Source organism: Dipodomys merriami, unplaced genomic scaffold (genome assembly GCF_024711535.1).
Source record: "Dipodomys merriami isolate MVZ:Mamm:240054 unplaced genomic scaffold, mDipMer1.0.p SCAF_12, whole genome shotgun sequence".
Lineage (NCBI taxonomy): Eukaryota > Metazoa > Chordata > Mammalia > Rodentia > Heteromyidae > Dipodomys > Dipodomys merriami.
The window spans coordinates 41,405,082-41,429,914 of record NW_027202493.1 but is presented as its reverse complement, the minus strand read 5'-3'; the positions used below and the strand labels follow the sequence as shown (position 1 = coordinate 41,429,914).

At 45.6% G+C, this 24,833-nt stretch overlaps 1 long non-coding RNA gene across 1 annotated transcript in view; it reads left to right on the top strand.

Annotated features, from left to right (window-relative positions):
* Positions 1–24,833, top strand: part of LOC138823071 (uncharacterized) — a 50,292-nt gene that overhangs the window by 11,268 nt on the left and 14,191 nt on the right. Inside the window, exons 3-5 of the long non-coding RNA XR_011370731.1 lie at positions 2,252–2,356; positions 2,799–2,936; positions 4,018–4,327. This is a non-coding gene — a long non-coding RNA (uncharacterized lncRNA). The remainder of the gene's footprint in view (positions 1–2,251; positions 2,357–2,798; positions 2,937–4,017; positions 4,328–24,833) is intronic.

The following is a 24,833-nucleotide window of genomic DNA, read 5'->3' as shown; positions in this document are numbered from 1 at the left end:
ATAAGAGTCTCATGGACTTTGCTGCCTGGGCTGGCTTTGAAACATGATCCTCAGATCTCAACCTCCTGAGTAGGTAGGATTACAGGCGTGAGCCACTGGCGCCCGGCTCCTAACATAGCCTTTTATATTATTGACTCATATTCAATTGTGGAATGGACAAATACATGAATGAAATATTTGTAGAAGAAAAATTTCAATAGTGATTATCTGGAGAAGCTGATCCCACAGAGGTGCCAATTAATCCATCCACCCACCCACCCATGCATCCATCCATCCACCCAGCTACCTATCCATCCATGTATGCTTTGGACAAAGAGTACTGGAGAATCTCCTAGTGCAGGACATTGTTCAAGGTGTCTCACATCAGTCCTACTCAGGTTTCTGCACACAGTCAAGCAGGCTGTGTTAGTGTTGAGAGACCTGGATCCTCGCTAACACTGTAACCTTGAACAGGCAGCACAGTAAATCTCCATTTCACTTTGCAGGTGAAGGGGCTAATACTGGAGATCCTGTTTCTGTCCCACTCCCAGAAGTATGGAAGCAAAGTGCGGTAGCAAAGTGAAAATGTTTCAGCTTGCTCAAAGTGCCACAAGCACACGCGTGTATTTGTCCACATATTCATATGCACACATACACATATGTGAATTGGCATAGACATGTTTTTAAATTAAGGTATACAATGCATGATAGATATTGATGTTTGTTGGTCTTGTGTTCAGAGCCTTTTGATGTCTCTTTTGCTTTTAGTTCATAGCTGGCACTCTACCAGTTGAGCCTTACCTTTCACTTATGATTTTTTGATAGTTAATTAGACATTAAGAGTTTCATGGATTTGTCTGCTCTGGCTGGCTCCAAACTGTGATCCTCAGATCTCAGCCTCGTGAGTAGCTAGAATTGCAAGTGTGAACCACTGGCACCTGGTCTTGTGTTGTAGTTATATTTGTAGGATTATTTCAAATAGATTTTTCCCTATTTGCAAATTTAATGTTAATGTTATCTAGCTATCATCTATCCATCTATTATGTGATCAGCAGCAGCATGTCTCTACAGATTATCTATCATCTATCCTCCAACTGTTGGTCATTTGAGCAATTTTCAATTCTTCATTATTACACATGACCTATTTATAATCACACTGCCACCTAACACATTCTTGGCTTGGCTCCCTTTACTGTCAGTTGATATCTACCCAAGGAATGCCAACTCATTTTATTATTAGCCTGTGCAAGACAGAATTAGGAAGGAATTACAAACATATTTTTTTAATGTCAGATTGTGAGTTTCCAAAATAGTTTGGGAACCACTTCTTTGGTGAGGAGTGAGTTTTGGACCACTGCATTGTGGTTCATATCTAGCAGAGAACAAAACAGGGGAGAGTGGGTAGAACTTCATCCATTAGTCAAGTTCTTAAGAACCTCCAAGAGAGCAGGCACTGTTCCAGATCGAAGACAAGGGTTGTGGACCTCACCTGAAGGAGTTTATAGTTCTGTGTGGGATAAAGGGCTTCAGGTGGGCACCTGAGCAAATCTACTAGGGCAGAGTGTTCAGGACACACCCAGTGGAGTCCAGAAGCAATGCCATCTCTTTGGGTCCTGGGAAGAAGTGCCAGGAAAGCGGGTTCTGAGGACCCGCGACCTGGGGACCAAGGTTCAGGGGCAGAAGAGTCCAGGCATTGGAGAAAAGGTACCATATACTGATGCCCCTAAGAATTGTTGGATGAGATTTCCCAGGGAGGGGATTCATGGTGATCGAGGTCTATTTGGAGGGCCATCTTTGGAAAGATCAAGTCGCTTAGAGGAAGTCTCTGCCTGCCTCACTATTCCCCAGGAGATCTCAGTTCAAAATAATCAGTGTACCAGAGCTTCATTATCTTGGGGTGACACGTGCCGAACTCTTCCAGTGTAATATATGTGAGAGTTGGCTCTAAGCCCCTTTCCTTCAAACTCAAGTACTTCCATCAAACCCTAATGTGAAATATAGCTATTGCCATGGTTTGGAGGAGTATTATCAGAGGCCCGTGTATTGAAAGACTTTGTTCTCAGATGGTGCCGTGGGGATGTGCTGGAACCTTCAGGAGGTGTGGCCTAGTGAGAGGTCATTAGGTCGTTGGGGGGGTGTGCCTTTGAAGGGGATTGTGGGACCTTGACCTCTTCTTCTTCCTCTTCCTCCTCCTCCTCCTCCTCCTCCTCCTCCTTCTCCTCCTCCTCCTCCTCCTCCTCCTCTTCCTCCTCCTCCTTTTGTTTCCTTTTAGTGAACAGTGGGCTCTACTCTAAGCCCTCACCATTGTCTCCTAGCGTCTCCAGCAGAGGTGGAAAGCAATGGGTTCATTGGATGTCAGATGGGAACCTCCAAAACTGTGAGCTCAACAAATGTTTCCTCTTTATAAATTAAAGATCTTAGGTGGTTATAGCAACAGACTGCTAACTAATACAGCAACGTTTCTTGACTCTGGGGCATGAGATTGTCCCCTGCTATTGGCTTATTCTAGTCACTACCTGTATACTTGCAAGGGGCTTTTTTTTTTTTTTTTTTTTTTTGGTGAACATACCTTTCTTTAAAATTTTTTATTGTATTATAAAGGTGATACACGGAGGGGTTACAGTTATGTAAGTCAGGTAAAGAGTACATTTCATTTTGGACAATGTCATCCCTTGCAAGGACCATTTTATAAAAGAAAATATTTTAAATTAGGATCTGTACTCTATCAAGGATTGAATAAGGGAGCAATATAAAGCAATCTGGAATTAGCTTGAAAATGTGAAGTGTCTAGCCTTCACATATATCTTTTTTTTTTTCAGATGGTGCATACTACAAAGCTGTCTGGTCTGGTAGGCCAACAGACAGACTGCCCGACACAACTTACTTGCAGTGTGTCCTAAGATATTTCTCAGATTTCCCACCAATATTTGGAAAATAAGATCATATTCGATCACGTGGTGAGATGACAATTTTTTTCTAAAGTGCCTGCCCTGGCAAAGAGTAATTCCATAAAGAGTAGTTATTTTTTAAAAAAATATAATTATCTTAATTGAGTTAGAAAAGAAGTGAGCTGGGCTCTGGGGGCTCACACCTGTCATCCTAGGTACTCAGGAGGCTGAGAGCTGAGGATTGCAGTTCAAAGCCAGACTCTTATCTCCAATTAATCACCAGAAAACCAGAAGTGGTGCTGTGGCCCAAGTAGTAGAGTGCTAGCCTTGATCTGAAGAACTCAGGGTCCCTGCCCAGGTCCAGAGTTCAAGCTCCATGATCAACAAAAAAAAAAAAAAAAAGAAAGAAAAGAAAAGAGAAGAAGTGTATATAGTACCACAGAGAGAAAGTTCTCTAATCCTGGGTCTTTTGTGCTGTTTTGCAAATCTGAGATCTGTTTTAGCTGCATAACTCAATCCTGCCTCCTGGAAAATGTTATTTTACATTATGGGCATTTCAGATTTGTTCCTTTAATGCATTGCATACTTTTTTTTTTTTTTAACAAACTGACAGCTCTTTGATCTAATTTGCTGGTAGATTATGCAAGAAATAAATATTGTATTGAAACCAGGAGCTAGTCAGGTCTTGCCCTTTTCCCTGCCTCCTCCTGCTCTTCCTTCTGCCCCCTCCACCTTGCCTCACCTCTGCGGTGGAGTCAGAGCAGGATAGTGGTAGGCACAGAGTCTTGTTTGTTCCTGACTGGGGCTCAGGTGGCACAGATCTTAAAGACCTCTGTCTGCTTGTTAACCTTGGCCCTGCACCTGTTAGTCCATCCCTGCCTCCACCTGTTGCGGCTGTCAGCCGCTTTCTTTCTCTGTAGATCATCTGACCTTCTGTAGTCTTTCCTTTCCTGTGATGTCCCCTGCTATCCAGGATTTCTGGTAGACATTGAGGGCACTGGATGACCCCAAAGTTGAAACAAGGGTCCAGCGGGATCACCTTAGGGCAAAGGGCTTCCTCCAGCCTGGGGCAGGATGGCAGGTGGGTTGGCTGAGGGCTCCCGGGGATCTAGCTGACTTGGCAGTATTCCTTTTGTACTTTCTCTAAAAGGTGCTCCTGAGAGCCAACCATCAAGCTTCCTGTGTTTATCTGGGAGCAAGCAGAATCTTGGCAAGAAAGCATCAGCCCTATAACAACAACAACAACAACAACAACAATACAGCTCTCTACATTAAAGCACAACACTATTTTCCCTGACAGCCTAAAATGAGTCAGCAGCAATTGCCGCTGTGAATTTTGCTCCTTTATGCCATGCCAACTAAGACAACTATGAAGAGAGCCATCATAGGGGCTTCCAGAGAAAGAGCAAGAAATGTGCAGAGGCAGCAGAGCTGGTTTTCTCCATGCAGGTTTTGTCCAGGTAACAGAATATAAGCTAGGGCTGGTGATTAATCATGTGGAATTAACCGCAATTCACCCTTGGGTTGTGGGGGAAATTGCAAATGCATCTGGAGCTCTTGGTGATAGGATACACCATGCATGAGACCTCTGCCTTCCAACCTAGTGCTCTGTAAATTGTTTCCTGTGGTTTTTGAACTCTCATTCCGAGAGCGAAAGAGAACCCTCTGAATAGGTCATTTTCTTTATTCTGTTGATATAAACTAATGAGGAAGCAAGCAAAAGCTATGCAGATAAGCAAAGTACAGTTTTTCAAAAGGAATTTGTTTATCATCATCATCATTGCTCTTAATCTTCTAGTGCTGGGGATTGAACCTAGGGCCTCTGCATGCTAGGCAAACACTCTACTGCTGAGCTACCCAAAATTATGCTTGCCCTTCAAGCCTGGGTGTGCTGTGTATATAGTTGCACACACCTGGCTGCTTTCTGTAACAGTACTTTGATAGACATCTCTGCCTGCCATTACCTGAAGATCTTTTGCAGCTTTTGTGTTACCAACTAGACCTTGTGTGCATTTATTTATTTAACACTGCCCCTAAATTCTGCCCATGAAGGTGGCTTTTTGCTGATTGGTTTTGTTTGGTTTGCTAATATAAAGAAGACCACAAATCATATTTTTGGGGACTTACCTTTTTGAGTGTTTGTACAATCTTACAAAAAGTGAAATATGTAAGTCAAGGGGTATGTGCAATTTAATTTTCGAAAGATATGCCATGGAGAAAGAAAGCTCATGTTTTTCTCTCTTGAGGAGCTCAGAGGACGGACGTACAACCCACAAATTATTCTTAACATGTTTCAGTACGAGCTATCATCAATTTTCTGGTATTTATCATCCTTCTAAACTTTATTCCACTGTGATTATTTTTTAGATTTGTGTGTGTGTGTGTGTGTGTGTGTGTGTGTGTGTGTGTGCGCGCGCGCTCGCGCGCATGTGTGGGTGTGTAGGTCCTGGGGCTTGAGCTTGAACTCAGTGTCTGGCTGCTGTCACTGAACTTTTTTTTTTTTGGCTCAAGACTAGCACTCTATCACTTGAGCCACAGGTCTACTTCTGGCTTTTTGGTAGTTAATTGGGGTTAAGAATTTCATGGACTTTCTGGCCAGGGCTTTTGAACTGCAATCCTCAAGTTGCTGTCTCCTAAGTAGCTAGGATTACAGGCCTGAGCCACAGGCGCCTGGCTATTTTTTAGACATTTAAAGTAGCATTCTGAAGTACATTTTTGGACTGTGACATTTTTCCCATTTGGATCTGCCCCCCTCTGAAATCATTGCCTGTCTATTGGATAATTGAAAGATCACTCTGAGAACATGAACGTGATTGGTTGGGAAGGACCTCCGAGTGTCTAAAAGAAGAACATGTAGTTATTCAAATACGTGGGCTCTGTTCTACTGGAAATTCTTTGCTTGATACCTTAGAGAGAGGCAGATCTGTGATTCATCCTGCATAGTAATGAGGCATTGCTGAGAATGAATGCTAAATATTTTAATAGGCAACATTTTGGAGTGAAGGCTCTTTTACACAGTAAATAGTTGCTGATTTGTGTGTACATACATCATTCCTCCTGGAAAGCTAAGTGATTTTTTCATCTAAGGGTAGCCAGTAGATAGAATTACCACAGTTCTAATCTCCTCCTTTCTCCTGCCTTCTCATTCTGTGGCCTCCTCTCTTTTATTAACAGATGAATTCTAGCACAAAAGATAGATCTAGACAACAGGGCAGAGGGAGGTGAGAGGATTTTAGAGGATGAATGTTGTGGCATATGTGTGGGCCGCCACCTTCGCATCTGTGTTTCTGTGACCAGATAGCCGGATATTCTGAACCACTATTAAAGGCCAGCGGAATCCCTGCCTGGTGTGGCAATTACTTCTGAGATTTTACGATCTGGAGAAAAAGGCATCTGGACAATACTTAGTAGATATTTCTCCCCTGTTTTGGAGAATGCTGGTATTTAGATTTGGACTGGAAACACTATGATTTCATTTTTCATAAACATTTACAAAAATAGTCTTCTTAAGAGAGTTTGGAATACTCCCTGACGGGAATACTGTGCATCTTTATCTACTAATCAGGATGTGAATTCCGCCCCCCCCCCCCCCCCCGCGTCCGTGGGGGCGGGGGAGGGGTACTGCATTGTGAATTCAGAACCTCAAACTCATCATCCAGGCGCCTTTTACCATTTGAGACACTTCATCCATCAGCCCTCTCTTTTTGGATAAAGCTTCGTGTTATGCCAGGCCAGGCTGGTCTTTGATCCTCTATTTGTGCTTACTCATGCTGTTGGGGTGACAGGTGGGTGTCACTGTACTTAGCTGCTCATCAAGATGGAGTCTTACTTTTTTTTTTTTTGGACTGGGCTGGTAAAAAGCCTCCTGTTCTCTGCCTTTCAAGTAGCTGGAATTACAGGCTTGAGCTACCACACCTAGCCTAATTGATCATTTGAAAGTGAAGAAATTCAGTCTTGAAATAACCGTGCTCCATGCTCGGAGCACAGCCATGACAGTGACGGGGAACAACCTGGACATCAAGCAATTTCATGTCTATTTATCAGCTCGTTTCCATGGAGAAAAATTCAGACCTCTAAGTAAACAGATGCCGAGCCCGAGTGCTATTCCTAAAGATGCGCGTGGACCGTGTCCACATTGAAGTTGGCAAGGCTTTCAAAGAGCTGGGAATGATTTGGGTGGGGGCGTGAAAGACAAGATAATTTTAGATCCGTTTTGGAAAGCATCAAATCCCACCTTGTGAGAGGCTGGATCCATTGTCAGCTTTGTGTTTCTGAGTGGGGAGCTTCTAGAACATGCCAGCAGTCTCCATGCCTGGTCTGGGTACCACACTCTTGTGCTTTTGTTTCTTTCCCTTAGGAAAACTCACCCAGCTTCTCTTGAAGACTAGGCCCCTCCCCTCCCCTCCCTCCCTCTTCCAAAAAGCTTTTTCTGCAGCTGCGCCACAGTGATCTCTCCCTGGGTGACAATTTGTTGTCCTCTGTGCTTACATTGAAAACATCAGCACCTTTCCTACAGGATGGTGAGAGCGGGGGGGGGGGGGGGGGGGATGCAACCAGTGTTTATTTTATTTAAAAAAACAAAACAACACAAAAGGCAAGGAAGAAAAGCCCCGATCTAGAGAGTTAGTTTGTCATCTTCCGTGGTGTAAACTCCCTCCTGCTGTTCAATTGTAAGCATACCAATGTGAGAACACTGAACCCAGAGTTGGGAAGGGATGTGCAAATATGGCTCTGGTGAGCCAGTTCAAACTGACCCAGCAGGTGGATGGTGTGTCGGAGGCCAGCTGTGGGCCTCTGGGATTCTCCTGAATCTCCCGTTGCTTTTCCTACCTCACCTGCTGCCAGGGACTCCCTGTGTGTTGTGCAATGTTACCAACCAGGTTGAAAAGATGCTGGACTGGGTCAGTAGATGCCTGGGAGGTTAGCAAAGCACACTTCTGGATGTGTCTGCCAGAAGAAACCATGGTCAACTGGGACAGTAACTGAAGGGGGACAATCTCAAGAGGTTGGAGGCCCAGAAGAGACAAAAACATCAGCAGGAGGAAGCTAGCCGGCCAGCTCAGGTTTGGTTCTGAACTCTACTTCCTGGCTACCATGAAGTGATCTGTTCCACTCACCGCTTCACTGTGGTCATGTTTTACCTCTAGTAATGGAGCCAGTAACCACAGGCTGCACATCCTAAAACCATGAGCCCAACAAAATCCTCCCTCCTTCAAAATTGTTATCCTGACATCATGATAAAAGGTGACAAATATGTCAGGTGCTGGTGGCTCACGCCTGTAATCCTAGCTACTCAGGAGACTGAGATCTAAGGATTGTGATTTGCAGCCAGCTGGGACAGGAAAGTCTGCAAGACTCTCATCTTGAATTAACTAACAAAAAGCCCGAAGGAAAACGGTGACTCAAATGGTAGAGCACTAGCCTTGAGCAAAAAAGCTCAGGGACAGTACCCAGGCTCTGAGTTCAAACCCCAGAACCAGCAGGCACACACACAGACACAGACACAGACACAGACAGACAGACAGACAGACACACACACACAAACACACACACACAGGTTCCTCTCGAGTATACAATTTAAACTGATGGATAGATCTAGTCTACTTTTCTTGCCCTGGTTCGGTGGTAATTATCTCACAGTATTTATACTTTCTCAGATATATAGCATTTACTTATTCCCAGGTTTGCTGGTTTGTTTTTGCTTCAGGAGGGCAGGGAGATTTTTCTCTTCCCTCATTGTTTTAATTATATACCCCAAACTCTTTGAGTAGTGCTTGGAACAGGGTAAGTGCTCAATAAACATTTGTCCAATAAATGAGTGAGATGCTGTGTACACTACTCTCATCTCCTGCCAAGCACGTCGGCAAAGCTATCTCGAACCAAATAAATCCTGTTGACTGATTAACTTCTACGAGGCAGAAAAGGGAGTCGTTGACAACCTCAGTGGAAACAGTTTCCGTTAGACCCAGAAAGTGCTCTCCTCAACAAGTGCAGGATTCTTCCACAGGGAACACCCAGCGTGTCTTCAGTATCTGAGAGCTTGGCAAATAGTTCTCCCACAGTGTGATTAAAGCATGATCGGGGCCCCTCCCCCTCCTCTCAAGGAATGGGGGAGAGAATTCATTAAGGGCTCATCAATTTAAATTTGTTTTCAGGAAGCAAAAATCAATCTGTCATCCTTAAAACTCACTTGAGCTTGCACACCAAACTGTTTAATTCTGCAGAATCTGCCTGGTACTGAACTGATTAGACCTGGTAATTGAGGATGCTGCATTTGTTTGAGACCAAGCTCCAGCAGAATGTCTGAACACATAGCTGCTTTGAAAGGAGCAGAAGCACCAGGCCTGTGCACAGCTGGAGGGTACTTGTGGAAGGAATGCACAGATGAATGAATGAATGAATGGAGGAAGGAAGGAAGAATGGCTTTTGGTTTTTAAAGCTTTTATACTTACTCTGCTGCAACATTTCTTGAAGGTGACCTCTTTACTTCCTGGCTCCATATGTCCTTGTGTGATAAAAATGATATTCTGTGGGCTGGGAATGTGGTTTAGTGGTAGAGTGCTTGTCTTAGCATGCATGAAGCCCTGGCTTCAATTCTTTAGTACCACATAAACAGAAAAAGCTGGAAGCGGCGCTGTGGCTCAAGTGGTAGAATGCTAGCCTTGAGCAAAAGAAGTTCAGGGACAGTGTCCAGGCCCTGAGTTCAAGCCCCAGGACTGGAAAAAAATGCTATTCTGTATATATGTATCCATCTATCCACCTATCTATTTATTGCTGTATTGGGGATTGAAACCAGGGCCTTGTATTTATTAGGCAAGGGCTCTGTGCTTGATCCCTAGCTCTATTGTGCTTTTAGAGACAAGGAAACCAAGACCTGCACTGAAGCCCTAAAATGCTACTAATGCTATTTAACAACTACACCAAAAGTCACAGGATTTGTCATGCATGTACTTATTAGCCATTTATGCTGCTCAGAATTGAACTTCTCTCTTTTCCTTCTACAATGCTGGGAATCAAACCCAAGGCCTCAAAATTGCTAGGTAAGTGTTTTGCCATTGAGCTATACCCTTAGCCTAGAACTGGACCCCTTATATATGCTCCATCAGCTGCAGAGAGATCTTCCTATAGGCTGGGCAAACCGGGGCAACAGGGCTCTAAGAGTTTCCACCACCCAGAAGGCAAGTCCAAATTCATTCACGTGGCAGCAGTGGGGTTGTCTGAGACTGGATGGTGTAAAGTTCAGGCTCAGAAGTGGTGCTATCCCTCCACTCCACGCTCTTGGTTAAGAAGGGCAAGAGGCAAATCTAGATTCAAGTAGATTCCATTTCTTAATGGAGTGCCTTAAAAGATACAACACTCCAGAAAGAGGTGGAAATCCAAGAATTCACCATAGTGCTTGCCCAGCTGAAGTCTTGTGTAGGTCTTCCAAATTACTCTGGACTCCCCATGTTGGATTTCTAAGTCTTTATATGTTGGACATCATACTTGGTTATGCACATGTGAGTTATGCAGAAATGAACCAATCAATTGCTGACTGCCATCTCAGTCAGTGCTGGACCAAGAAAAGCTCTTCTTGTGCATCTCTCTTCTTCTCAACCCCTGGCCTCTCCCTACTGAGCACCAGCCTGCTTCTTAGTCACTATATTGTTATTTCTAAAAATAGTGGAGTTATGCAGAGTCGCTCTCTCTGGAGGACTGCTTGTATCAGTCTCAAGTTTCCAGCACTCTTGGCTGAGTCTCCTACCTGGGTTGACAGAAGAAGGAAAAGTAATTTTTGAATAGCTAGAAAACAGGCCCTTTACAGCAAGTGAGTTAAGCACTTTTCCTATTGTTCGGAAGCTTGGCACCAGGAGTGTGAACTAGATTTGAATTCATGGTTTCCTTGCGATTGTTAGAAATGCACAGCGGCTCTCCCATGTCAGAAATGAATAGATACACAGAGCTATAGGAGATTTGCATCAAGGCAATTTACTTTTGTCAAAAGGGTGCAATCGTTACTCTACCCAGTTTGCTAGGTTTTTATTCCCATCCAAACTGTCCCTCCTCCTTGTCAATGAGTAGGCTCACATTCTAAGTAGAATTGATCACCAATTACCAAGGTTGGAAGGGGGGAATTATTCTTTCATTTATTTCAAAGGTTTACAGTTTTTTCCCCCTATCACAACTGGCTAAGAGCAGGGCTGGGAACAGAGTGGCTGGCAGATACAGTTGGAGGAGGGTGATGAGACTTGTGGAATGCTCCCACCCAAAAGTGGCCTTCTTCCTTTTAACTCAATTGATAAAGACTTCTCTCCCTAACATGACTAGCTGGTCACAAGCAGCACACACATTAGTTATAGTTTATTCTTTTAACTCCTTTGACACTAGATTCATATTCCTCACATGGGTGCCGGTCCCAAACAGTACAGGCAATAGTGACAATTGAAGGCAAAAGGCAAATAATTCCAGGAAATATCAGTGTACAAGAGGCACTTTGGTTTGACAGGAGAGGTTGCTTTTTCTCACACTGTGTATTCGTAGGCAAGTCTTATCGCCTTGTAAGTGTTACTAGAACAAAGTACTTTAGACTAGGTACTTTATAGAGAAAAGAGACTATCTGGCTTATGAGTCTGATGGCAGAAAAGTCTAAGCAGACTGCAGTAGAGGGAAATGGTTGGGTATCAAATGAGAAAGTATGTGATATTGCATTTTAACAACCCAATGTCATGAGAAGGAACTCAGTCTTGTGAGAATTTCATTAATCCCTTCCTAGAGTGGTGCCTTCATGACTTTTCATCTTCAGTAGACCCATGTCCCCCCCCAAAAAGTCCTCCATTTCTCAATCCTATGATATTGAGGCCAGCTTCCCAGCTCACAAACCTCTGAGACACACTGACATCATCAGATCCATGCCCTGTAGCAGGCCATTCTTTGAAACCGGATGTCCCATCTACTGGGAAGAAATGAATGAACGCATCCACAATTATGAAGGGTAACTGAGATAAATACGTGTCACACTCCTGACACATTAAATGTCTGAGTAGACTTATTTTCATCTGTCTCAAGCTGTTGCATTTCCCTTAATAGGAAACCCCAAGTTCTTCCCTTTTTCCTCTTCAATGCTCCATTACTCATTGCAGAGAAATTTAACGGGACATGGGGAAAGGTTCTGCTAGGGGGAAACATCTGCATGGAAAGATGTACAGAGTGCAATAAGGTCAGCTCAGAGGATGTATGGTGTGGACTTCCAGGCTCTCTGAGTAGATCGTCGATGACTGGTTACCCGATGAGCTAGGCATTCTTAGCATGGTGTCTCTACAGAACTGCGGGAACCAGGAGGCTCTGAGATTCAGTCTGCAGAGATTATTTTCCCGGTTAAGATGAAATCTGAGGTTTATTTATTTTCCTCATATAAAATACTTTTCTTGCAGAAGAACAATTTATTTTTCATGCTGTTAAAGAAGACAGCTAGCAAACAGAAATCAAAAGGCAATTTTCCCCATCTACAAAGTGCTGGTCGTGACATGGTGTCTGGTTTTAGTGGAGAGATTATTTTTCCGGTTTCCTTTTGCAAATGCACATACGTACACCATGTTTTATTCCTGGGATAACCCCACAGAAAATAATTTGATATTTGAGATGTATTGACTTTGCACAAGAAAAAAAATCATGCCTTCTATACAACTACAGATGACCCTTGACTGGCACAGGTTTTGCTAAATACATAGATTGTGCATTATCATCATGAAGTTGAAAAATCATAATGGGAACCATTGTAGAGTTGGGCCTGTTTGTCTAGAACATGCTTAAGTTGAAGGGATATTTTTCAGAGTTGCAAGTTTAAAAGATGGTAATTTGAAGCCCCTGAAAATAAATAGCATAGTAATATGCATCTCCACTATGTGAGAATATATTATTTTAAAAGGTATGAAAAATATAAATAACAGTTCTAAAACGAAGTAGCAGGTCTGAGGGAGAGAGGCGGGGGGCTGGCTGCCTGGGACCTCACCCACTGAAGAGCCCATTGAGTGTTTTTTTGAAACCAGAACACTGCAGCATTCTAGGCTCTGTGACATCATTTTTTAAAAATAGCTGCTTTCAGCCACAGATATCTGTGTGTAATGAAAACGTTTTTTCATTTCTTTTGGAGAAGGCGGGGGGAGAGGCTGGGGGCAGGAGGGACTAGTGGCTGAGTGAGATAAATGTTCTAATTGTCCTCAGTCTCCATGTGAATAGAAATGTAACCGGCACCAACATGGCCAGCTCACACGTCCACTTTGTCCTAAAACTAGGAAGCCAGTTGATAGTCCATTCCCTCCTTGCTTGCTTGTATGGTTAGGGTGCTTGGAGTATCTTCAGGCTTTTGGTGCCGAGTGGATTGCTGAGATTGGAGGCATTGACCATAAGCAGTGTTTCTACAGAAGCTTGGGCTGTATCTGATGAGAGGTTAAGATGTGGCCAGGTCATGTGGGTGCAAAGGTATCCAGTGCTGATGAAGAAAGCAGCGGGGGAGGGGGGGGAGCCGCTCTGCTGGGGCAAGTGGAGCCTCTGCTTTCAGAGTCCCTCTAGGCCCCTCCCCTTCTCACCTCTCCCTGGGCAAATCTCAGCTCTGTAGTCCCAGGGAGGCTTTGTTGCCTGAGGGCTGGGAAGGTCTGTGGGCTGGAGGGGAACGTGGCACTGGTATACATGCACTGCCACTGAGGCCAGTTCCCCACGGCCCAGCCCTGCCCGGCTCTAACTGTGGAGATGAGAGAATGGGAGGGCAGGTGAGCAGGGTCCTGTACTTCCCGGCCTCCCCGCCAGGATGGGGGTCTGAAGTTCAGGACTTCATATATGGGGTTTTTGCTTTCTTCAAGTGTGTCTCCTAGGAAAGACTGGGAGAGTGAAGTCTCCCTCCCTTCCTGGCTCCCCCTCTCCCTCCCGCTCTCCTCCTCTCTTTTCCTGCCTTTCTTCTTCTTCCCTCCCTCCCACTCTCCTCCTCTCTTTTCCTGCCTTTCTTCTTCCTCCCTCCCTCCCACTCTTCTTTCTTTCCTCAGGCCTTCTGTTTCTATCCTCCTTCCCTCCTTTCTTCTTCCTTCCCTCCCTCTCTCTGAGTGTCTCCTCATGTAATGGGCTGTTCTCAAGCACTCCATTCTTCTGAGTGATCCTTCCCAATGAATGTGGGAATTTGTCATCATCAGACCTCATTTGTTGTAATTTCTCAAACAGTGCAGTGTAATGATTACTTGTATGGAATTTATATGAGATGTTATGATCTAGAGATGATTTAAGTATATGAGAAAGCTTATGGAGAGCATATTTCATATATCCAAATGGTGGTTGTTTTTGTTTGTTTTCCCACGGGGACTAGGGCTTGACCTCTGGGTCTTGTGCTCTCACTTGGCTTCTTTGCTTATGGATGGTGTTCTACCACTTCTAGCCACAGCTTCCGTTCTGGCTTTGGAGGTACGAGTCTCATGGATTTGTGGCATTGAATGGTGATTGCAGGTGTGAACCCCTGGCACCCACCACAAATATAGATCAGTAGAAGGGACTTGAGCATTCAGGAGTTTGGTATCTGCAGGTTCCTGGAAGCCACTACTTGAGGATACCTGGGGACCATTGTATAAGTCTAACACCTTGGTGGGCTCTCCCTGGGAGCACATGCCCATTCTACCCTGAAGACACCCCATGGCTTCGTCACTTTTCCCTGTCTGATTATCTCTATTTGGGTTGCTGGAAATCTCAGCTGTATTGGATTCAGTGACAGTGTTTGAACCAGTATATTGTAAAGATTGAGACTATAGACTTAAGATCAGAGAGCTGAGGTTCAAATCTTGGCTTCTCATTTTGATTTGTAGCATTTGGCCAGCTATGTAAGCTTCCTGTAGCTCAGCCTTCTCACTCCAGAAAGGTAATAGCCAAAGATTTATTCTTTAGACAATGCCAGCAGGATTACCTGAGATAATACTGCTCTACGAACATCTTTAAATGATTGAGAGGTCCTGGTGCAAATGGTTGTTATATTGTGTTATTCAGCTAGTAATGGCAAGACTTGTTTCCCCTGGGTATTTTCCAGCTGTGGTTGGTGAAATTCATGGACAGAGAACACTTAGGCACATAAGGGTACCAGAGTTTTCAGAACAGCCGCCCTGCATTCTGTGTGGAAGCCTTCCTTGAGCACACTAGCACCCCACTAGTTCTCTGCCGTGAGTATAAGTAGTAAATGTACCATGAAGAAATTTTCTGTAACCAATTCCAGTCCTAATTGGATTAGATACTTATTAGGTGTTGATGTCAATAAAGCTGTTTAAATGACTAAGGCTGCTTAGCTGAGATCAAATGGCACCATGTTGAATTAGCATTGAAGATTGCCAACCCCTTCCTCCCTCCCCCTCTCCCCGAAGATTAAGAGCGAGGTTGGATTATCTTCAAACAGAAAGCAAAGTCTTCTGGTCCTGAATGCCATCTCATCTGCCACATGGTATAAACCAAGACTCGTTGCTCTACCAGAAGTCAGAACATGTAAACCAGTTCAAATAAAGAGCTGGGGGGCTGGGAAGGTGGCTCAGTGGTTAGAGTGCTAGCCTTGCATGTATGAGGCCCTGAGTTCAATTCTTCAGCACCATATAAGCAGAAAAGGCTAGAAGTGGCGCTGTGGCTCAGGTGGTAGAGTGCTAGCCTTGAGCTGAAGAGCTGAGGGACAGTGCCCAGGCCCAGAGTTCAAGCCTCATGACTGACAAAAAAAAAAAAAAAAAAGAGCTGGACCTGAGGTTGTGTGGGAGTAATTGTCAAAGCAGAATCTACCTAAGCCAATAACATGAGTTGAAATATAATTGATTTCATATTTAGATGTACATATGCTTTGATTTGACCGTCATATAAGAGGTATAACGGGGTCAGGTATAGTGGCATTCCTATAATCCCAGACATTCAGCTCTGTCAAAAGGTTATCAGGATCCCATCTCAACAAATAAGCCAGGCTGGCAACTTGTGAACTTAACCTTGGAAAAGTTACCTGGCTCTCAGGACCTCTGTGTTTCTGGGAGTCGAGTCCAGTGCCTTGTGTATAGTGCTGGAAATACCCCTGAATATCAGCCGCCACTCGCTCTGTGAGTTGGAGTGCTCTCTACTGGTGCCATGCCAGCGGGGTGCGGTTGCTCTGGTTCCCTGGTGGAAGGACGGCCATCTCATTGTGTATTCCTGAGGGCTTCCATTTTGTCCTTATGCCTTTTGCCATATTCCATGGAAACCCATCATTTGGAAAAGGAAGTAAACATTTGGCCTCTGGGGAGGGAGGACTAACTAAATCCAAGTAGAAACCAAGAGGTTTTGGGGAATGGGATCAGGAGAGGGGACCCCAGATCTGATGGTGTCTATGCCTCCCCATCCCCGAGCTCATCCCTGGTCCTGAGGATGGAACTGATCACCCATGTTTGGTGGAGGAAGTGTGGGGGCCAGGAAGAGGGCAGGAGAAAGCCCTGCCAGACACCCCGCTGAGTGTCAGAAGTGGGCAGGTCACTTGGCAGGGACACTGTCCAGCCAGCGCTGGACAGGCAGTGGAGCTAAGGGCCCTGGAGGACAGAAAGTCAGCTGAATGGCAGGGCTAGGGTTGGGTACTTTCGTGACCCCCTAAGTTAGGACCTTCAGGGACAGGACATACATTAGCCACACTGCTGTCTAGGCTGGCTTCAAACTGCAATCCTCAGATCTCAGCCTCCTGAATAGCTAGGATTATAGGTATGAGCCACATGGGTAAAAGTCTGAGCTCTTTTCCCTCCATGTCCTCTGTAGTTAGCAGAACATCTGAACCCCCTCTTGGTAGACTAAAACCCTTACTAATAGAGGAGGGAAGATGGGAACATGAAGTCTTCCCATTGGGCAGTTGCATGCTCCGCTAGAAACTGGGGTTCTCACCCCAAAGAGGAAAGGGAGCGAGGAGATCAAGGCTGCAGATTTCAGGCCGTCATCCACCTCCCTTCCTGGGAAGGCACAGAGCTAGTGTTCCCTTCTGGCTTCTCCCGCCCTCGGCAGAGCTGTCATCAGTCTTCTCATCATCAACCCAGGCAAACAGCCATGTTTTTCATCCTAGGCCAAAAAGAAAGAAGAGATGGGATGGCTCTTCCACCTACACATGCATGCTCTTTTCCTCTCACGTTCTGTTCCCTTCTCAGCCTTCCTCCCTCCCTCCTTCTCCTTCTCCATCCTCGCACATGCACACAGAGCTAGTATCAGGTCTGCCTTCTGCACTGCAAACAAATGACCATGGTCCCTCACGGTGGAGAGCCTGGGCTTCAAACCTTGTGAGCCCCACGGGCCTGCTCCTTTTCTGATGACTGCTAAAGAAGCAGAAAGTTACTTCTTGTTCCAGGAAGCAGCTCTAAGGAGAGGCCCACTCCATGCTGGGGGTGGGGGAGGAAGGGGGGGGCTATCAGGTGAAGAATAGGGTTCTTGTTGATTTCAACTATATTTGTTCAGTTAATAACAGACGATCTGCTTATCTCAAGATACTGGGCACAATAGGAACATGGAGAATGAATGCTGTGTTTCCACAAAATGTGCAACTTCTGGCCTTTTAAACAAAAGATAGTAAGGCAGTTGGATGTGGCAGAGTCAAGTTCATGACATTTTGCTAGTTGGATATTACCTCAGTGCAGCTGTGGTCATTCTGAGCCCAGAATTCCACAAGGCAGGAGGGGTGAGCCGGGGGGGGGGTGCGGGTGGCGTTATATTGCCAGGGTCTGGCTAAGCCCTGGAGATTTGGGGGAGAGGGGGCTGTGTCCTTCCTTACTCTTAGTGAAACTCTGAGATAAGATAACACAAGGCAGGGAAATCTCCCTTCAGGGAGGCCTGGCACAAGGCCAGGACGCAGTAGTTGATTTCTTTTCCCAGAACCAAGAAATGAGAAGGAAGGAACAGCAAAGGAAGGGGGATGGGCCAGGGGGAGGCCCTGTGGGAACAGTTGAAAATAGGTTCTGGGCCATTCCAGGAACAGAATTCAGTTAATACTGTGAGCAGGAAACGCCCATCCATTCCACTCAATTTCTTCCTTCTCTGAGACCAGTTGTGTTCAGCTGGAAGAATCATCCAGAAGACACTGTGCAGGGAGGGGTTATTTTTTTTAAACAGTTGAATTCTTTTCTTTTGATTTTGGGTCTGAGATGGGGACTTGAATTCTGTACCTGATGCTTTCTATTCATTGGCTAGTGAGCTACCTTGTGAGCCATGCTTCCACACCCTAAACCACTGAATTCTGAATACATTGATGGAAAGATGAATAATAATACCAGAATCACTTAACAATCCAACTTTATTAGTAGTATTTTGTGTTTTCAAATGGAGGCTCACATGGAAAGAATCTCAGTGCAAGGACAAGTGTGTGGCTCAGTGGTCCACTTTTTTGCCTAGTATATGCACGGTCCTGGGTTCAATCCCCAGCACTAAAAACCAAAACAGCAATAAAAAAACACCAAGCCAAAGGTAAAAGAATTCCAGGGACTGCACTATGCTGTGAGAGCCCCTCTCTTCCCCTGCTCCTTTTCTTCCTCTTCTTTTTCTCCTTCCTCTCTCTCCACAGGAAGGCTTGCTTATGTATGCTTACATAGTGCACCTTGGCCTAGAACTTACTATGGGCCCTAGACCAGCCTCTGACTTGTGATCCTCTTGCCTCAGCCTCTCATGTGCTGGAATTACAGGTGTGCATCCCCATGCCCTGCCAGTCCCCTTCTCCCTGTTCCCCCTAAAAAGCTGAAGCTTTGACAACAGGCTTGCCGTCCAGTGACAGCTTCTGCGACCCCTCCCCCAGCCCTGGGCCCCCACAGGCTAGGACACCACCAGGTTCTCTGGCTGCTCAAGGGCCCTTGCTGGTAAGAACACTCTGTGCTTCTGCCCCACAGCCTGGCACCCGGCTCTGCCTGCAGTGGCACAAGTGGATTTGCGAAAGGGGTTTTAGCAGGAGAAAGAATCCAAGTGACTCAGAACACAGAGCAGATGCCTGGGCCTGCAGACCTAAGGTTGTGGAAGCGGGGAGCATTGTGCTGGGACTCCTTGAGGAGGGGTGGGGGGGCACTGAACACTATCTGGGTATGTGCGATCCAGGCCGGTGGCAAGCTAAAGGGGCAGGGATTCAGGAGTTCAAGGCCAGTCTGGCCAGCATCTTTTGGAGGAACTACCTTCCTGTTTTCTGTAGTACAGCCATCCATTGATTTACATCCTTAGTGGATTGTGCCTTCCTACTGTATGAGCAGGGACCCTGATTATGTTTGCTGTCTCAGCTCCCCGTGGCTGAGGACAGTAGTCACTGAACTGTGTGATGAATTAATGAATGAGTCAGCCTAATGTGTACATAGCCCCATAAAGAGACAGATTCTCTGTGCTTAATAAGTACGAATTAGTCAGGGAGACATGCTATACCCCGGGCCGTAAGTAAATAAGAGAAGGATATAATTATGTACTAGGCCATGGCTCTGTTCTGAAGCATAAGGGAAAAAGGTTTATTTGTGAGTGGGAATAGCATAGAAAGAGGTAGGTTTGAGGAAGCCAATTCGAGAGGATGAAGCACTCCTCTCCATACTCCACTCTCAGGAGTTATTATTGACAAATACAATTATACATAGCTTAATATGTACAACAAGATGTCTTTTTTGTGGTATTGGGATTTGAACTCAGGGCCTTCCTAGTACCTGCCAGGCAGGTCCACTACTATCTGAGTCACACCTCTGGGCTCAAGCCACGCCCCTAGCTTTTGAGTTAGGCCCTTGTGTGTGAGTCATACCCCCAGCCCTAATGTGATGTCCTGATATCTGTGTATATTTTGGAACTCTCACCACAATCAGGCTGATGGCCACTTCCATCTCCACAACTCATTTCCACTTTCTTTTATTTGTGGCAAATACAGTCAGCATCCACTCTCAGCCAATTTCAAGTGTACAATACAAACTTATTAGCTATAGCCAGCATCTGATGCTCAGAAATTATTCATCCTCCAACGCTGAAATTTTCTACTCCTTGACCTTCATCTCCTCATGTTTCCCTCCCAAGAGCCCCTGGGAATCATGAGCTGACTCTCCAGTTCTTCTGTGAGTGCACCTTTATTGTAAGTCACACAAGAGAGAGAGAGAGAGGAGAGAGAGAAGAGAGAGAGAGAGAGAGAGAGAGAGAGAGAGAGAGAGAGAGAGAGAGAGAGAGAGAGAGAGAGAGAGAGAGAGAGAGTACTATTCTACCATTTTGAGCCACAGCTCCACTTCCGGTTTTTAGGTGGTTGATTGGGGATAAGAGTCTCATGGCTTTCCTGTGTAGACATTAGTAACAGAAACTAGCCTGCCCAGGCTAATTGTGTCACCCCTGAACCGAGGGTGGAAATTATGAATGGGCTAAGGGCAATTTCATTGGTGTCAGCAAATCTGAGTGTAGATTGCTTGTGGCCCAGTAGCCAGCAGCCTGTTTACAGCTCTGAGCTCTTGATGTTACAGCTCCTTAGTAACCAAGTCTCATAACTCTCGGTGACTTTCTGGCCCTCTACCAGTGGCCGGGGTTTAGACCCTTCTGCAGTGTCTGCTTTGTGCAGCCTTCGGCTTCTGCAGCCTCAGCATCTCCATCACCTCAGTTCTGTCTCCATGCTGCTGCAATCCTTCATAGCCTCAGGTCTCTGCAATCTCTGCTCCCAGCTGCTCCTTGCAACTGTTCAGCCACCACCACCTAGCTGCCGCCGCGACTGCTTCTGGGTGGGCCTGGGGCTGATAGCCCTGGTACACGTCTGTTCTTCATTGCTACCCATGATCAAGACCACAAACAGTCAACACAGCACTTGGATGAGGCTTTATTGGGACCTAGATTGTAGTGCGGAGGGCAGGAGAGGGTTAGCCCACTGCCCCTCTGAAGGTGAAGGGGGTACTGCTTCCCTAGCCAGTCACACATGGGCACCAGCTATTGGCAGGCTGGAGGGTGTGCTCTTCCCTGACCAGTCAAAGGACTGCTCTGAGGAGGTCTAATAATAACTGTGGGTGGCTTATCTGGAGCCGTTGCAGGCTGAGGAGTTCATTTAAGGGTCATCTGCAGTGGTCAAGACTAAAGCAAAGTCTCCTAAAGCAAGCTGTGGTAGGTGATAGCTGGCAGCGGCTCTTGTAACCAGAATGAAGACTCTACCAGTTGTTGGAGGCTGGTGGGACGTCTCCTCTCAGCCCAAGGGGCTTTCTCAGAGTCTCCTGATGCAGCCTTAAGTTGTGCCAAGCAGTCTGCTATCATGACTGTGGCTTAAGGAATAACAAAAGCACAGCCGCGTGATTGGCAGTGATCCATAAAGCAGCGAGCGCCTATTGCTTCTCATTCCTCTAGAGGTCCATGGGGAAGGAAGAATACACACGGGGAAAACACAGAGAGGAGTCCCTGCTTCTGAGTCCTCTAGGCCACTGTGACTGAAAAACCATCCTTCCATACCTTCCCTCTCTTCTCCCTGCTCTCCTCCAGCATCCTGGCAGATGCTGGGGTGGTCATTGCTTCAGAGCAATGAAAACCAGCTGCTGCTGGTTTTCAGCTGCCTCATGGACTAAAGGAGAAAGAAAGAACATCTACGTATAAAACTTGGAAAGGTGGAAGGGCTTACACTTGTGGTGGGCACCCTCTAAGAAGCCCCAGTGGAGGCCGGCCTCTGAGAAGGTACCATGACTCTTCTTCCCAGCACTCCATCTTCTTGAGCCATCTTCCTGCATCCTCAACGGACAGGCCCCCCAGTGACGAGCAGGACAGTACAGACTTAGTGTGGTGTGACTTCTGTTGACCATTCTCTCTGGGAAAGCAGCTGCCATATTGGGAGGAGGCTCAAGCAATCCTCCAGAGAAGGCTGCATGGCAAGGAACAGACTCTGTTAACAGCCAGCTCCAGGAGACTGACTCCAAATAGATCCTCACGTCCTGTAGAGCCTTTAGTGACTCAGCCCTGGCTGTCAGCTTGAGCTCAGTCTTCTGAGCCATGAGCCAGAATCTCCCAGAGCTCTGAATGGGGACAAAGGTTAGACAAATCCTGTTGCTAGGCTGGTCTCATCATAAGGGAAAGATTCCTCTTTTATTTTCTTCCCCGGGTACCTTTTCACAGCACTGTTTGTGGTTGTGTCTGAAGAAAATGGAAATTCCTGACTTTAAGTCTGACCCTTGCAAAGGTCTAAATCTGTGCACAATGTAGTTACAAGACACAGTGAGGCCAGGGTAAAGACTTTCTAGTCTCACGTGGTCCACAAAGAAGTCAACAGACTGCCCGAACACAGATGTAAGTTGGGCATTTCTCTCCTTAGGAAGAACCTAAGGGTCGTCAAGATGAAGTTCAAAGGTCTCACACAATGCAGACTTCCCAGCTATCTTCTCTGCCCAAAGTAGGTTGTTGCACACCCTCTCATGATGAGGTCTACTGTTTGCTTGCCTGGAACAGCTTTCCTCCGCTGACCTCACTCACTCCTTCTTCAAGATGCACAGGTTAAATGTCACTACCCTCAGGAGACTTTTCCAGATGCCTCCAGAGAGCTCACAACTCCTTGTGCATGTGGTTGCATTGTGGGCACCTACTTTATTTATTTAGGTCAGCCGTGGGGCTTGTTCTCTGGGCCTGAGGGCTGTCCCTCAGCTCTTCAGCAGAAGGCTAGCACTCTACCACTTGAGCTACAGTGCCACTTCCGGTTTTCTGGTGGTTTATTGGAGATAAAAGTTTCACGGATTTTCCTGCCTGGGCTGGCTTTGATCCATGATCCTCAGATCTCAGCCTCCTGAGTAGGTAGGATTACAGGCATGAGCCACTGGCGCCCCGCTGGGAGCTACTTTTATAGCTGGTATGCTGCCATAATTTCCCCGAGATCCCACAGCATGAGATTTGCTTGTGTCTCTTTTCCTAACTCAAAAGAGACACTTGATATCTGTTGAGCAGTTGGATAAATGAGGCCCTGAATGGCGGGTGGCTCTTGGTGCTCAGGACTAGCGTGGGCTTACCAGGAGCCTGGAGGGTAAAGACAGGAGAGGCAGAGGAAGCACTTGGAATAGGAGGTGAGCGGTGGAAGGACACACTAAGATACATTTTTCTCATCCTTTGGCCTTAGATTTGCTCTGCCCAAGCAGGTATCTTTTGTGAGGAAAGATTATCATTGAATCAACATTCTATCATGGGCTCTGTGTGGTTATTTCTCAGGATGTTCCTTCCCCGATGACCCAGATCTTCACAGGTAGTGATCATACCCGATTTCCACACTTAATGTGTAGTTTATTTAATTCAAATATAGTAATGATACCTTAAAATTATATGACATCTTTCATCTTCAAACCTCAAAGCATTTCTAACTCTTAATAAGCGTGCACAGCCCCCGGGTCCTGTCGTAGTGGATACAGGGCTGATTGGGAGTTTGCTCAGCAACGGAAGGGATGGATGGATGAAGGACAGCTTCATTACGGGGTATCTTAACTGTATACAGAGGTGGGCAGACAGCATGCCAGCCAGCACCTTCTCTCACGCTCTGGGCTTTCCCCATCACCTCCTCTCCTGTGAGCTTGTTCTCTTGTCTCTGTAGCTCACGCCAATGAATACTTGAATCTGGAGACTTATTCAGACTGGCATTTGATGATTGTTTTTAGAGGGTAACTTCACAGGTGGTGACATTTTCTTCCATCAGGAGGTGGATCGTGTCTGGCTGTCTTTCTTCTTGTCATGTTAGTATGTTAGCATTGTTGACAGTAAGAAATCATTCGTATATTAGCCATTAGTCTAGTTCATTATATATTTAAATTATGAGCTTTCAGTAGTTGTTCAAAGGAGTGGCCATTGAACAAAGCAGTTTGCGAATACAAGATACTTGGCTGATGTCACTCCCTTGAGCATTCTCACTACCCTGCCCTACCCACCCCTTCCCTCCCTCTTCTTAGTTTTGTAGGATATACATTGGATTCGTGTCTGCATTTTCCCCTTGTTCTCCTCTTCATTCACCTACCCCTATGGCCTGGACACCACCCTACCCCTTTTAAGTACCTGCTTCCTGGTGTTTTATTTTGTTGAATTTTCATTTTGGCTATCTAGGGAATAACACGATTTGAGATCTCCCATAAATCTACCATATTTCAGTTAATACATTTGCACGTACTTGCATACCACCCAACATATTTACTATGAGTCTGTAAGCTAAATCTAGCTTCCACATAGAAGGGAAGACATTCGTCCTCTGGCTCTCTAGGCCTGACTTACTTTATGTACGTAAGTCCATTTCTTCATGAATGGTACAATATCATTCTTTGTAATGGATGAGTAAAATTCCATTGTGTATACATACCGCATTACCTATTGACAGGTATATATCAATAAAGCTAAAGTTTTCTTCATCAAAGATTTGGCTTTGTGTGTGTGTGCGTGTGTGTTGTATGTGTATGTGTTCATGTGAGCATGTGTGCCGCTAGCAGGGATCAAACTTAGGGACTTGTGCTCTCAAGTGGGTTTTTCTACTCACAGCTGGAACTCTACCACTAGAACCATACTTCTACCTTGGCATTGTGCTGGTTAATTTTGCTGATAAGAGTCTCATGGACTTTCCTGCTGGCTTGGCTTCCAACTGCAATCTTCAGGTTTCAGCCCTCCTGAGGAGCTAGGATTTCAGATGCTTTCTTTCCTGGCAGGCCTATGCTCTGGCCCCAGGTTGGGGTACCCCTCCCCCAGTCACCCATGGCATCCTGGGCACCTCCAGAGTCCTTTCCTGCCATTGTTCTTGATGTCATTCTTGTTAAGCAAATGGGAAAGGAAATGTAAACCAGAGCTCACACAGCTAAGGGAAACCTATTTTCAAATTCATGACTTTTAAATCCATGGCACAAAAGCATAGGCATTTTAACTAACTAGGCCTGTGTGGACAGCCTTACTGCTCTTGGAGCTCTTGTTTCCTTTTAATGGGCAAATGCTTTTTAATTAATGTTTTTGAAACTTTTTTTTACTTGTATGGAGCCTTGTTCCCATGCATTTTTGGCTCAAGGTCTTTCTACAGGGTGGTGGGAA